This window comes from Pinus tabuliformis, chromosome 7 (assembly GCF_031772625.1).
Source record: "Pinus tabuliformis cultivar Carrire ecotype Pingquan chromosome 7, CPIR1, whole genome shotgun sequence".
Classification (NCBI taxonomy): Eukaryota; Viridiplantae; Streptophyta; class Pinopsida; order Pinales; family Pinaceae; genus Pinus; species Pinus tabuliformis.
Window position 1 is genome coordinate 554053576 of NC_142293.1, and position 16834 is coordinate 554070409.

Genomic DNA, 16834 nt, shown 5'->3' on the forward strand with positions numbered 1-16834 from the left:
CTAATAATTGTAATTTAAACTTTTCATTCCATCACCAATACTTTCCTTCCTTCCCCAACAACCTCTTCAAGCAAACTATTTATAGAGATCACTTTCCAGATTTGTTAGATGTCACCATGTGCATATTTCCTTGTGCAAGATGGGATCCTGAGGAGCACTAGGTTTGGTAAGTGCTTCATACACCCTTCCCCTACCTTATCCCACCATTTCGTGCTTTCAAAACAACTTTTAAGCCCATAGATTGCTCTTGGATATGACCATGTAGCACCCTGTCGCAATCTTGTACCACTATAAAAAAATGCCTCCAAATGAATTCTAATTTGCTCCAAAACACTCCTGACCACCACTAGGAACTTTATAATGATCATAAAAAATAATAAAAAAATGGATTCATAGACCTAGTACAAACTCTGGCTTCGCTAATAAAGTAGATAGACAATCATTCCCAACAATCCTGTAGCAAAACAGTGGTAATTTTCTGTTATTTTTTAGCACATGCTAACAAGCCTATTTTTAGTTTATTCCACTTGTATTGAGTCTTGAAAACATTCTATTTAATAAAAAAAATTACCCCATATCATTTTCACTTGATCAGGTTAGGCATTTGGTAGGTTAACTATCTCATTAGTCCTAGAATTTCTAGTTTTATAGTAATAATTTTCTACTATTTTTTAGCACATGATAACAAAGGTATTTTCAAGTGATTCAAATTGGATTGGAGTCCTAGGACATCCTACTTAATAAAAAAAATTACCGTAACTCATTTTCATTTGATTTTCTTTGTCATTTGGAAATCTAACTCGAGAGACAGTCATCTTGTAGCAATCCTGTAGCAATCTTGTAGCAGTTTGCTTCTGAGATATTCCTTGCCCTGGTTCACTCCAAATTCATGGTATAAGTATATTTATAGCCTATGAATTCTCTAACGCCACTTTTGTTGAGTTTAGGCTTGGTTAGGTTGTCATTTAGCTCTTACATTGCTTGCGTCTTGAATGTTTATTTATGCAATTAATCTAGATTTTCTTTCCACAATTTACTTTATGCAAAGTGTGTTTTCCTTCTTGTAAGAGTAATCTAGGAATTTCATTTCCTGCAAAATAGAATAGATTTCCTTTCTAGCATGATAGTTATATTTTCTTAGTCTTATTATGCTTTACATTTTTGCAAATAGAATAGATCTCCTTTCTTCCATTTACTTTCCAACAAAAGTAGAATAGATTTGCTTATTGTTATTTACCTTTTGCAACTTAGGATTGGTGGCTTACCTAGATCTTCACTCATTTGAAGTTGTTTCATTGTCTTCTTTCACTTGCATCAAAAAGATTCAGAATATGAAGAGAAGGGTGCCTTCTGCACATATAGTTTTGACTCCTCTTAAGTTTGTACGAACCCCGGGTTGATAATTTAAGTCAATAGCCTCAGGAGTTACAACATTCTTGTTGCAATAGTTGGGCCCATCACTTGGTATTTGTTTCCCTTTGCTTTCTTTTCCTTCCTTTCTCCAATGTTAGAGTGCTCCAAGAATTCTGTAAGTGTAGAAGAGGATTATAGAGAGATAATAGATCCTCAGGAACTTTTTATTGATGAGGCCTTTATTTTCTTCAATTTCCATTATTTTCCTTCAATTTCCTCCTCACATGCAACTTGTGACCTTTCACCTTCCTTTTCTCCTAATTTTAATTATTTTAATAAATAAAATTCCAATTAATGTCTCTTTTCCTTTCAAAACCGTTGCCAATGCCTTTGCCAATTTCTTTAGCCATAATAACCAAATGAACACCCATTAGGATGTTTTTTCCAACAGTCAACTTGGAATACGTTTCCCATGACCTTGGTCTTATTTTGTCTTTTTTAACTTTATTACATGGATTTTTAACCAGGGTTGTTACAAAACCCTCCCCCTTAGGGGAACATCGTCCTCAGTGTTCAATGACACCTACAACCAAACCAACAAACTTCTGAAAGCCAAAACATACTTCCCATGGAACTTTATAACTTAGCTTGATGCAATATTTATAATGAACAAATTGCTAAAAATAAAAACCAACATGATAACCATAACAACCTGAAAACCATACTGCTTATTGGATCTTTATAACATAGCTCGATGTGGTATTTAAATCATATATATGCATATATAAACATAACCAAAACATATACCAAAGGAAATCTGCTCAACAAGTGAATAGACAAGGATACAAAGCCTGCATCTGATCAGCCATCTCCCGTGTATCTTCATCGAGCCTAAAGTGCTTCCACTACACTTTAGCTTGCTTTACTTCTCCATTCTGGAGCATGATCTATTTCCGTTCCAAAATTCGTTGAGGTTCTGGCTAGAATTCTCCTTGTAGATCCACCTGTAATATAGACTAGTGAATCACATGATCGACATCCTTCACATACTTCTTAAGAAATGACACATGGAAAACATCATGGAATTTCACTATCAGAGGAAATGCAAGTTAGTAAGCCACCAGTCCAATCCTCTCAAGAATATTCAAAGGGCTGCAATACCAAGGTGTCATCTTCGCACATGACCCAATCCTCAAGGAGCTCTTCTTGGGATTGATGCGCAAGTACACCTTCTCTCCAACCTGAAACTCCTTAAATACCCTGTGTTGATCTGCATAAATTTTTTGTCTATCTTATGATTCCTTTTCATTCTTCTTGATAACCTACATTTCATGTTCCATATCTGCCAACATGTCTGGTCTAATCAACACTATATTCACTAGATCACTCCAGTTGATGGGAGTATTACAACTATGCCCATAAAGTGCCTCAAATGGACTCATCCTCAAAGATTCCTAATGCTCGTTGTTGTAAGAAAACTCAACTAGTGGTAGATACTCTTCCCACTTCCACTGTTGTTGCATAGCATACATCCTTAGTATATACCCTAGAATCTTGTTGACCCTCTTTTTCTATCCATCTATTTGCGGATGATAAGTTGTGATAAAACCAACTTTGTACCCAAACCTGCAAATAACTCCTTCCAAAACCTAGAAGTGAACTTAGCATATTTGTTTGACACAATCTTCTTTGGAATACCATGTAACCTCACTATCTCCCTAATGAATACATGTGCTACCTTGATAAATGAATGAGTAGAATTCACTGTAATGAAGTGTCCTACCTTTGTTAACCTTTCAACCACAACCATAATGGAATCATGTTGCCTAGATGTCCTCGGCAAACTTGTAATGAATTCCTTGGATATGACCTCCCATTTCCACTTTGGAATCAAAATTGGTTGTAGTAAACCACCTGGACTCTTACACTTTTCCTTTACCTATTTAAAATCAAAACATCTAGCCACAAACTCTGCCACCTCTTTCTTCAAATTCAGTTAGTAGTAGAACTTCTTTACCGCCCTAAATGTCTTTTGATATCCCTGATGACCTAAATATGGCTTAACATGAAACTCCTATAATATAATCTTCTTGAGATCACTGTTTTCTGGCACATAAATCCCATCCGTAAATCTTACCAAACCATCTACCGTGAGATGATAGGCAACATCTTGTTCACTTGTACCCTGCTATTGTAACCTATGCCTAAGCTCCATACACCTGTCATCCTGTTGTCTTGCCCATAAGATCTGATCTTGTAAATATGTCCCATATTAATTCATATTAGCACGAGATTTAATAAAAGTATTTAATATTTTATTTCTAATTTTTTACTTTTAACGAAATCACTCAATATAGGGCAACTTTTTTTAAAATAACTATCTATATATTTTATATTTAAATTTAATTGCCTATATTTATATTTTATATTTAACTATCTATATATTTTATATTTAACTAATTTTTTGGTGTTTTTTTAATGACATTGTCTACTAAATCCACAATTTCCCTTGGAATATATTTTTTTGGCTAGAATGTGGTAATTTGTCCTTTCTAGAATACATTTTTTAACCATTTAACTAGTTTATATTTAACCATTTTTTAACTATTTAATATTTAATATTTAATTATATTTAACTAAACATTCTATATTTTTTTGTTAGAATCCAGTAATTTGTCCTTTTTGGAATATGTTTTTTAACTATTTTATTTTTAACTATTTAACTATTTTACATTTAATTATATTTAATTATTTTATATTTAACTATATATTCTATATTTTTGGTCAGAATCTGTTAATCTGTCCTTCTTTGGAATACGATTTCTAACTATTTTATATTTTTCGTCGAAATTCGGTAATTTGCCCTTTTCAAAGTACATGTTTTAACTATTTAACTAATTTATATTTAAGTATAGCTATATTTTATTTTTGGGACGATGGCAGCCATGGAAATCACCTCCTGCCCTGACATTGGTTGTGGGAAGTCTGTTTTCATCTCCAACACATCGTGGTCAGTTTGATTTGAGTTTACTGGATTGTGGTGCCTGGATTCAATTTCTGGTAAGGGTACTAGGCTCTACTTTTTTTCCCAGGTGTAGAGGAAGTTTCAAGTCGTTGGCAATGGTTGTCTTGAAGTTGTCACTATGGCGGGAAATGTGGAGGCAAGAAGAGATAGTTTCTGCAGTGTTGGTTCTTTTGACACCTCAGAGCCCACGTACACCCATTGTTCTCAGCAAGAATCCCAGATATGGTTATGTGTAGAGAGATTAATTTCAAAGACTGTGTACACCCTTCGTTCTCGCCCAAATCCCCAAATTTGGTTATGGGTAGAGAGATGGGTTGAAGAAAATGTGTTTTTTCCTTTGGGAAATTTTACACCCCTGCAATAGCGAATCCATGGTTAAGCCATGGTTATGTGTCGCATGCAAAGAAAAAATCCATCAGCTACAAGCACAATTCAATGGAAACCCTTAATCCCACAGTGCTTGAATCTAAGAATGAAGACATTGCAATCGGGGTTGGAGGAGCGTCGATCATCATCATCGTTGTTGTGAATAATGGAATTGGCAGAGAAAAGGTCGAGAAGAGAAACACCCCATGCAACTTGGGGTTTTGTTCTTAAACATCAAACGGAGAGAAAAACAACACTAATTTAAATTGGAGACAAAACTCCAGTGGTGACGGTAGAAGTGAGGACCCAAATTCGCAGGTTTTGTTTCAGGTTTTTATCAAAACCATTCCTGGAAAATTGATATCGTTAAGGGTTTGGGGAACGATCCAGTCACGGATCTGAAAGAAAAGGCCCAAAATGTCATATGTATTCATGCTTCATTACAAAGTTTTATTTTTTCAGGAAAAGTGTTGCAGGATGAGATCCATTTGAAAGACTATAGTATTCAAAGGAGCACTACCACTATCCAGAATTTAAGACTACAAGGAGGTGCCCCAGAAGCTAGCACACCATCTAGATCATCTTCGACAAACAAGGGTCTAGCTTCCTTCAAGGATGCATTGAGAGGGATAGTTGCCACACGGGACAAACAAAATCCAAATCTAACAATGTCAAGTCTATACATTGTAGAGAAGATGGAAAAAGCCCCAGATATGTCCATAGAATTACCAGAAGTAAGTGGTATCTTCACTATTTTAGAAGAAAAAACTATTATTTAATGGTTTGTGGCCCAAATCTGAAGATCTAAATGAGTGGATCTACCTCAACTGGACCAGAGATTGTGATATTTATCTGTGTGCAAAAGGTTTTTTTGTGGTTCAGTTTGATACTAAAAAAGACTTCAATTATGTCATAAATGACGGGCCATGTTTTTGGGGAAGGGCAGTCTCTTTGTAACCCCATGGTTTCCTGGTTTTTATGCAAATGCAATGGTGGTTACAAAAATTTTGGTTTTGGTAAGGCTACACAACCTTCTGCTCCGTTTTTGGCACCAACAGGTTGGCTAGAAGGCATCGGAAACTCTTTGGGAAGGTTCCTAAAGATGGATCGAGAAAGAATGGACAAAGGGATCTTCACTTTTTCATGTATTTGTGTGGAGATGGATTTAAGCAAAGGCCTTCCGGATTGTATTCACCTGACACATCAAGACTTCAAGTGGACACGGTGATTATATTTCGAAAACATTGCCTTTAGATGTCAGGTTTTCCATCAGACAGGGCACTTGCAAAACACATGCAAAGAAGCAAAGAAGAGACTGCAAAAGAAAAAAGGATGGAAATTCCCAGACCCCCCATCATCTGATGATGAGGAAGAAGAAACATATGAGAATAAGTAACATCCAAAGACACAAAAGAAACAAGGCTCCTAAGAGGAGGGATTAGAGAAGGAGGAGGAACAAAATAAACAAGTAGAGAATTCAAATAACTCAGCAATAGTTCTAATCCTTGAGAACCAATTCGACGGAAAGAAAAATAATAAAGGTACAGGTGGAACTAAGTGAGCTCACGTATCTGAGAGCTCAGATTCAGATAAAGAAGTCCCAAATATTACAAGAAATAATGAGTTGGCAATCATTACTACTACTCCATCACTTGGGGTTTGGCAAAAATTTAAAAAGAAAAAAAGAAAAGTCAAGTTTATGTGGAAAATTGCAATTTTATTTTTATTTTTTTGTAGCTTTTGCACTATGTGTGTGTCAATCGCATACACTGGTCCCTTGGGAAAATTCTTGAATGCTTTGTGCATCTATTCTATGTAAATATTTATTTTTATTAATAGAAAGTTGCTAATTTTTTCCTTGGAAAAAAAAACTAAATTTTATTTTTAATTATTTTATATTTAACTACTTTTTAACTATTTAACTATTTTATATTTAAATTTAATTATATTTTACTTTTAATTATTTAACCATTTTATATTTAACTATAACTGTTTATATTTATATTTTATATTTACCTTTTTTTTGGGTGCTTTTTTTGGGCATGGTTATTAATGTCAAATGGACCCACATTTTTAATTTGTTTCTTTTCACTAATATCAAGATTTACATTGCATTAATAATTTTTTTGATATTCTAATTCATATGGGTAAGGTAGGAAAATAACATTAATAAAATATTTCACAGATACCCAAATTAATAATAATAAAAAAATTCACTAATACTCAAATTAACAATAGAATATTTCACAGATACCCAAATTAACCAATTTAAAATGAGGGAGGCGGAAGCGACGGAGCTCCAGCAACAATGGCGGAACCCTAAACCCTAGTTCCTGTACAGGCTCGTGATTAACCATGGCGTTGAACGTTTTGAGCGTTGGGTTCAGGGATCACTGACGGCCTGCCTCACGACAACTACTCACGGGTTTCTCGGCGCATTATTATACTCTGCGGTCCCCCCCGGACACTCTGGTGCACTGGCCCCCCCACCTTTCTGCTGGACGGTTCCCTGGCCGATTCTCGCTGGAATACTCTGCACCGACAGACAGCATGGGAGACGAAGATCTCGTTGACTACGAGGCGGACCCCACGCCTCACCAAGACATCTGGGCGCATACGAAGAGGCCTCTTATGATACCTCGAAGTGTTGAACTGGGCTATGAGACAGGTGCCTCGTCACAACAGCCGCAACTGCCGCTTGCAGGGAAAAAGAAAATCACAGACTACAGCTTGGTCGACTCTCCGACCCTTGAATGCCCGCCCCTATCCCCTGCGACGTTACATTTGTTGGGTACTTGCCTACAAAACTCGCCTTCTTTCGATACTCCGCTTCGGATTCCCACCCGCCCTGCCTTACATCAACCCCCACCGCCTCCGCCTCCATCATTCTCACAATCACCTTCCGTATCATTTATGCCGCCGAACCAACAGATCCCTTCCCGCTCCTCCCAATCCCTTCTTCCTGGCACTAGCAGTTTTGTACCTCGCTCTCCGATACGCTCGGGATGTTTTACTACTCCACCGCTTCCGACTCGCTCTGCTGGATCCGCACAGCACAGCTCATCAGATCCATGCCGAAAACTACTTAAGGAGCTCCCTTTTGGAAAGCGCACAGAGAAATTGCAAAAAGGCAGGTGCCTTCGAGCTATAGACTCAGATTTCAACATCACCTTTGGGGCTGAAGCATCGCTGCCGGATGTGATGGAAACCACTCGCAAAGTCCTGGTCGGTAGGGTTAGGGGCCGCACCTACTCTGTGGAACGACTCAAGCTCTGGGTGGAGGAGATATGGGGCAATCTACTCAAAGAACTTCCAGATGTCATAGTTCTCACGAGGGGCTGGTTTGCATTACATTTCCATAGGGCCGAATACACCCATTGGATCCTCTCCCAATATTGGCATATCGAGCTTGCACCAGTTATGCTCAAGCGTTGGGATCCTCTTTTCGACCCGGAACGTGAACAACTGGGGGCTGGACCCATCTGGGTTCGCCTGCCTGGTCTGCCCATGCAATTTTGGACCCCATATGTGTTTAAGCGAATTGGGGACACTCTAGGTACCTACCTGGAGCACGACAGATCATATGAGAAAACGGGAATCAGGACTATGGCCCGTATACTTGTTCATTTGGACACCAGGCCGGGATTAGAGGAGAAAATCACTTTGCACCACAGCCATGTCTCGCGCAAACAACTGCTGGATTACGAAGGTGTACCATTTCGATGTCGAAGATGCCATAAAATTGGTCACCTCTATAAGGATTGTCCACTGAATTCGGGGGTAACCTCTGAGGATACTAAAGGCCCGCGACAGCAGACTACAGTGGATCAAAATACTGGAGCGAATAATCCTACGGAAGGGGAGTAGACACAGCAGGAGACTCCACCCAAGAAGACTGGTGATAGCGCTAAAAAGAACACTACAAGGAAGGCATCATCTACACCGGGGCCGCCACGTACCCGTTCCAAGACTGCGGAGACTGCACCTACTCATCCGGGTAATGCTTTCATTCCTAATTGTTCTCAAAATTTCTCTGATGCTATGCAATCTGTTGTTTTCTCTTCTTTGCGAACCTCCCACACAGAACAAGCCCCCCTTCCCTCCATCCATTGTACCATTGCTCCCCCTCCCCCCACCTTCTCTACCACACCTCCCTCTCACCACTTGGAATTGGGCCTCCCTGAATCCTCCTCTTCTCCGGTGGGTTCTGGATCACATCCCTATCACCTTCGACCCCGAGCTCGATCTAGAATTCTGGGACTAGGGTCATCCCCTGGACGACTCCGCAAGCCAAAACGAGGCAGACCATCTAAAATCAACTCAGCAAAGCAAATTGTTGTTGCGGACGTCGCCAAGGGGCGACAGTATACCATTGAACGGGCACTTAGAGCTATTGAGCCCCTGACCTGCGGTTCCCCATGATCTGGCTCTCCTACAATTGCAGGGGACTAGCCAACCCCAAAAAACGACTGGCTCTGAAAAGGCTCTTGCATGAATCAAGCTGCGATATAATATTCCTACAGGAAACCCTTTGCACATCTGAGGTGGCGGTGCGAAGTCTACAAGCTCTGCTCCCTGGCTGGATTCTACATGGATTGGATGCGTGCGGACGATCTGGAGGTCTGCTCATTGGTATAAATCCCAGAAAAAGCAGGCCACTCTCAGTTTGGGGGGGCAGTGGCTTTCTTGGTATGGATATTCTCATGGGTGATTTGGGCATCCCCGTCAGGATTATTAACATCTATGGGCCCAACCAGAATAGGCTTTCATTCTGGCAAAACTTTCTGAATGGCAATCATATCACACAGAATACAGTGCTGGGGGGCGACTTCAATTTCTCCTTAGGGGTTGGTGAATCCTGGGGACATCATGCACAGAGCGACCCTATTGCGGATCAAATGAACATGTTATTTGATGCACATAATCTTGTGGATATCCCCATGAACAAGAAGCTCCCTACTTGGCACAATCAGCGTACTGGTGAGGCTGCTCTGGGGCGGCGCTTAGACAGATTTATGATGCATGAGGAGTTGATACAGTTGTTCCCCTTGTACAGACAATGGGTCAGCTCTGGGGGACTATCAGATCATCACCCGATACTACTACAGGTCAGCGATAAAAAATCGAAACCGCGCTCTCCCTTTAAATTTTTTGCTGGATTCCTCCAAGAGCCGGAATACATCAAGATGGTCTCGGATTACTGGGCATCACAACCCCCCCTGAGGGAACAGAGGAAAGCGATGGATTTCTGTGGTAGACTGAAGAAGCTCAAAGAAATGACTGAGACTTGGGCGAGAACAAAGCGGAGCAGAGATGAACAGAGGCTGAGGGACACTGAAGAACAGATAGCTCTATTGACTGATGAGAGGGGTGCTGGCTATTTTTCCGATGACTCAAAATCATTACTGAATCAGTTGCTAGGGCAAAAAACAAAGATACTACAAGAAAAGGAGGAGCTCTGGAGACTCAAAAGCAGAGCCATTTGGCTCAAAGCTGGAGACAGTAATACTAAATACTTCCATAATCTTGCTAATGGCAGAAAGGCATCAAATACCATTTGGAAGCTGCCAAGTGAACCAGATGGTTGGGCCACCACACACCAGCAACTTGCCAATTTGGGGGTAACACACTTTAAGCAGCTATTCACTGCGCCGAATGTTATCAATCTACCAGACATCATCAATCTTGCAGGACATTTTCCTCGGTTTGTGGGACAGGAGGACATTGAAGACCTCAATCAACCGGTCACTATGCAAGAGCTGGAAAGTACTCTCAAATGGTTTAAAAAAGATAAAAGTCCAGGGCCAGATGGTTGGCCAGTGGAGTTCTACCTTGCCTTCTATGAGCTGCTGGGCGGGGATTTATTGGAAGTCATTGAGGAAAGCCGGATCACTGGGCACATACATCCTCCCATGAATCAGACCTTCATTGCCTTGATACCCAAATCTGATGACCCTTCTTCCTTCAATGATTTTCGCCCAATCTCTCTTTGTAATTGCCTATACAAAATTATTGCCAAAATCATTGCCAACCGCATTAAGCCTATTCTGTCCACACACATATCGGCTGAACAGTTTGCCTTCCTCCAAAATCGCCACATCCAAGAGGCCATTGGCACTGCACAGGAAGCCTTACACTCCATTAAGTTGAAGAATCTCAAAGGAATATCTCTAAAGATTGATCTTTCAAAGGCCTTTGACAAGGTAAACTGGCTCTATCTTAAGATGATACTCACCCATTTGGGCTTCCCCCACATGCTCATAAATTGGATTATGGGATGTATAACTACTGTCTCCTTTGCTATCCTTATTAATGGTTCAGCCTCGGCTCGCTTTAACATCAACAGAGGTATCAGGCAAGGCTGCCCTCTCTCCCCACTTCTCTTCCTTATTGTCATGGAGGGGCTTAGTAGGCTCATTGCCGCAGCAAAAAGGAATGGAGATTTCAGTGGACTCAAAATTACTGAACAGTACTCCCTTACTCATTTACTGTTTGTTGACGACATCTTAATCTTCCTAAATGGTAGTGTCCGGGACACCACTGCACTTAATGAAATACTGCAACTCTTCTGTAAAGCCACGGGCATGGAGATAAACAGGGAGAAATCTACCAGATCCTTGATGGGATGCACATACCAGGAATCTCAGCTGGCGACCCAGCACTTCCCCTTCTTGGAAAACAATATGCTGGATGGCATCAAATACCTTGGATTCAGACTAAGGCCGGATGGGTATAAATCTGAACACTGGTCATGGCTTATAAACAAAATTGAAAAAAGGATCATCTGCTGGCATCATCGACTTCTGTCAAAAGCAGGTAGATTACTGCTGATCAAATCTGTTCTCGAGGCTACCCCAGTCTACTGGATGTCCCTCACATGGATACCAAAAAGCATCCTTCAAAAAATCCAACAAATCTGCAACAGGTTCCTGTGGAATGGCAATAAAAAGGGGAAGATTTTTGCTTGGACAAGATGGTCATTGGTCTCCACGCCCAAGAGATGGGGAGGGTGGGGACTAAAATCTCTCTCAGAGTTTGCACAAGCGTTAACAGCTAAACAGGGCTGGTCACTTCTCAAACTCGACAGTTTATGGGCGGAAGTAATACACCAAAAGTATATTTGGCCCTCCAACATCATTGACTGGATCCGCAGACCCACTTGGAACCGACAAGGCATATCTGCGATCTGGAGGGCCACGCTAAAAGCTATGCCACTCATTCGAGATAACCTGCTATGGAGAATTGGCAATGGCACACAAGTCCGTATTGGCCTAGACCCTTGGCCTGGCTCAGGGAATGCACATCTTCTACCGGAAGGATTGGTCCGTTATCTAAACAACAGGGGCATAAAATATCTTGCACAGATTGGCGATATTCAACGATCTACTATCTTCACACAGGCATGGGTCACGGACCGTCAGTGGCAACTGACAGATGAATGGAACACATACTGGAAAGGATACATTCAAACTCTCACCGAATCGCACATCAAGCTACATGAGGAGGAAGATGAGCTCATTTGGGCGCCTGCCAAATCTGGTATATACGCACCAAAGCTTGGCTACTACAAGCTGATCGAAGCAAAGAAACCTGACATTCATAAAAACTGGTGGTCTGATATCTGGCATCTACAAGCACAGCCAAGGGCTCGTCTTCTAATGTGGAATATCCTTGCAGACAAGTTACCTACTGGCTCCATCCTCAGGAGACGGGCTTTCGCTGGACCAACTTGGTGTGTCCTCTGCAGAAAAGAGGAGGAAACAACACTTCACCTATTTCTCACCTGTGAGGTCACTAAGGCTTTATGGTTCCAGGTCACACAGACCCTCAACATAAACACTGTCTGGCAGGGTGCAGATATTCTCACAGCCTGGGATCAGTGGTGGTCTGCGGTGGCAACAGAAAAGGCTAGGAACTTACCGCCTGTGGTTTCCTGGTACATTTGGAACAGGCGTAATGCCATAATATTTGAGGATTGCAGGGTCAATTGGCATCTTCTCCCGCCGTCCATCTGTGCGGCATACACGGAAATTCCATTTGAAAATAAACTTAATACACCCAGGAACATTATGCCTGAAAATATCAACAGAGACATGCCTTGGGCATATTTTGATGGGGCTGCACCAATGCAAGGATGTGGGGGGGGTATATTATTTCATCTATCTGACTCACACTTTTTTCACCTGAGAATGGGACTTGGTCCGGGTACCAACAACCATGCTGAACTTATTACACTGAGACATCTACTCTATTTTGCTATATCCAAAAACTGTCGGCAACTACAAATTTTTGGGGACTCAAAGATTGTGATTGATTGGGCAAATAACAAATCTATCTGTCATGCATATTCATTGAAACACATCTTGGAAGAAATTGTTTTTCTTAAAACACATTTTGACCAGATCATTGTTTCTCACATCTACAGGGAAAGAAATACAACTGCTGACCGGCTATCAAAAGAAGCGGCGGATCGACCTCTAGGAGACTGGCTGATTGAGGAATACACACCAGAGGGGATGCACAGACATTATCATCGTCCATATATAGACGGCCTCCTACAGGGGGACATTCCCCCCATCTAATTTTTGCTCTACATGCTTCTCATTGTATATAACAGCACAATACTGTTTCGGTTTATCTACTTCTGTATGAGGGATATACTCCTCAAAACTCTGTTTATTTTTGGTATTTTTGGGAGACACTGTTATTTCTATGAGGGATACAGAACCATCGTATCCCAGTGGGTCCTTCTTGATGTAAATTTTTGCTTATTTCTGAACAGTGGTGAAAACCACACTACAACATATGCCCTCGGCATCAACAGCATGTAATTTCTCTTTAATAGAAATTATGAACTCTCTTTCTTCGGAAAAAAAACCAATTTAAAATTGTTTAGTACATGTACCTCTTTTTAAATTTAAAGAATTTTAATTGGTTAACATATTATGACATGGAAATTACGTGAAAATTTCATGGGCACTTTTAGGCTGAGATTTCCTCTAATGAAGCATTTCCTTCAATTGCAACTTCAGTTCGACTAACTCTAGAGTGCTCATTCTGTAAAGTGTATTTGATGTTGGTGTTGCCCCTGGTATCAACTCAATAGAAAATTCCACTTCCCTATGAGCTGGAAACTCTGAAATATCTACATGGAATACATCCTAAAACTATTGTAAAATCAGGTATCTAATCCATACCTCTGTATCCTCAACATCCTTACCTTTATCACTAGAAATATGCACCGCAAATATCACACACCCTTTCTTGAGACTGTGCTTTTCCTACATAGTTGTAACCATTCTGACTGATGTAGCTTGTTTCTTACCCTGTAAGATTCTTTGTTCCCCATTGTCTCTAAGCACTCAATATCCTTCTCATAACAATCCACCTCAGCCTTGTGAAGATAAAACTAATCCATACCCAAAAGCATATTGTATGATCCCAATGGAAGTACATTCAGATGTGTTGATGTAGGCATACCATTCAGCTCAAATGCACAAGCTCTTGCCAATGATGAACCCTTTTCTTAGTACTTGTATCCAACTACACTAACCAAGGCTCTGCCTGCACTTATTTTATCAACTCGCTCTTATCTACCAAGTCAAGGTTAACATAACTATAATTAGATCCAGGGTCAATCAAAATAAAAACAACTTGATCACAAAGCTTACCATCCATCTCAATAATAGATGTTTGGTGATCTTCCTACCTATTATCCAATGCTACATCGAATCCGAGGAATTCTCTGCCCAACATCCCCAACTCTACGCTTCATGTTCACTGTAAATCTAAGGCCTACCAACTTGATACAATGGGAAATCCTTTTAGAGATGCTCCTTGCCACATGTCCAACATTGCAATTGTCCCCTACCACCACCTTTATTCTGCTACTCTCCAAGATGTGACCCATGTCGCTTCTCAACTGCATTAAACTTCTTGTAAGGAACAACATTCTCTTTCTCACCTACATCATGAGGTCATGTTCGCTTCGGTGGCCATTTACCTTTAGCCTTGTCTTTGCCTTTACAACCTTGTTGAGACTCTGCCTTATGTTCTGATTGTTCATAACAATGCTTCAACTTTCCAATTACTTCTTCAAGCAACCATGGGTCATCATACTCAATCCGATCCTTATATGCTAATGGTAATCCACTAAAAAATATCTGAAATGTGGTCTTCTCATCCTTAAGATATGGTACATACCTCAATAAATCCAAGAACTTAGTAGTGTACTTCCCATTTGTCATCAATCCCATATTTAGCTCATATAACTCCTTAGCTTTATTGTCATAGTACCTCTCTAACAAGTACTTAATCCTGAAAAGTCTCTTGAATTCATCCCAAATTAACTCCTTTGTCGTCATGTCTCTAACCCGCTTCACATCTTTGCACCATATGTGTTATTTCCCTTTGAGGCTGAAAATAGTTTTCCAAGCCTTCATGTTCTCAGTATAGTCATACAACTTAAAGAATTTCTTCTTCCCGAGTAACCATGCCTCTAAATATTTTGGCTTCTTCAACTCTCCATCAAATGTAGGTGGCTTGGATTTCTTGAACTCATCTGGAAAATATCCTCTATCATTCCTCCTATAAGGATGATAACGATGATGACCATAAAACCTATCTAAACCAAAACTAGAGTAGAGCCCATATCCATCACCTCTCATATCCAATGTGTCCAAGAACTTTCCATCTCTAATTTTGTCATCTCTATCCGACATATGCCCACCATGACACCTACAGTCATATGCCCCATTAGTATTTTCCTCTTGTCCATAACTAATCTATGGTTTTCCTTGTCTCTGCAACTCTAAAAAAATCTGAAGGATCACTGCACTGACCTCTTCTTGTTTCTCCTATTCCTTGGCAAATATCTCTTGTGACTGAATGATTTTGTCATTATCTGCTTTGCAACTTCTTATTTCTACCTTCAAACTTCTCAAAGTGTCTACTATATGAGGGGAGTACTCATCACCATGTTTTTCTTTTGATTTGTGGGGAGAGTCTCGTGAACTATAATCCACCATTTTTCTAGTCATCTTTGATCTTCTTCCCACAAACATACTATGTTAGTTAAACCAAAATATAGACATAATTAACATACCTCAATATAGTTTAGGGGAGGATATATCGTCTACAAGATCAACCAAATTAGCATGATACATGTATAATCATAATCATAACAACATATCAACATCATCTCAATCACTATCCAATTACCATGCATGATGTCACAAACTATAACACTAACTCAATACATGTTAATCATAGCCACTATAATGCATGCATAACAACATATGTACATTGACATGCCTAACAAATACATATACAACAATGACCATCACCATGCCCACATAATAAGCACATATACATCCTACATGTAGGCATGACAAATACATTCCACCCATCCAGTCCAAGTGTTGAACCATGCTTTGATACCACTCGGTAATACCCTCCTCCCACACTTACCCAAGTTCATTGATCCACTAGGGTAAATATGTGATGAAGAGTTACTATGATATGACTCAACCTCCTAGATCACCTTTGGGAAGTGGAATGGACAAACCAAAACCTTACTGACTTCCCTCAGGTGTTACAAGACCCCCAAGGGCTAAACCACAATTCCAGGTGCCCAAACCCTAAGTTAAACCTTTTTTTCAATGTCTTGGACTCCCATAAGTTGCAACAACACTGCAAAAATTTGACTATAACCCTCCAGTCGCATGCATAAGCCTACAAGCGAGCGACTGCATTATTTGTCACCCAGTTCTATGCCCACAACTATGAGATCTGAGCCACTTTTTCAGGGCTAGTCTCCAAACCACTACCCAAAAATTGATGAACCTTTCCAGAACAAAAAATGACACAAAGACAAAGCCTTCCATACAAAACTTAGACAAGTTGACCTAATCAGGTTTAGCCATGAGATACATTTCGTCAAACACATTGAGAACATGTAATTTACAGGTCATAATTACATATCTGAACATAGGGATCTCATACTTATCTGAGAATAGTCAAGAAGGTCTAGTGCCCTCTCACAATAGTTGCATTATCATTTATTAGGTAATACATTCATTTACCAATCAA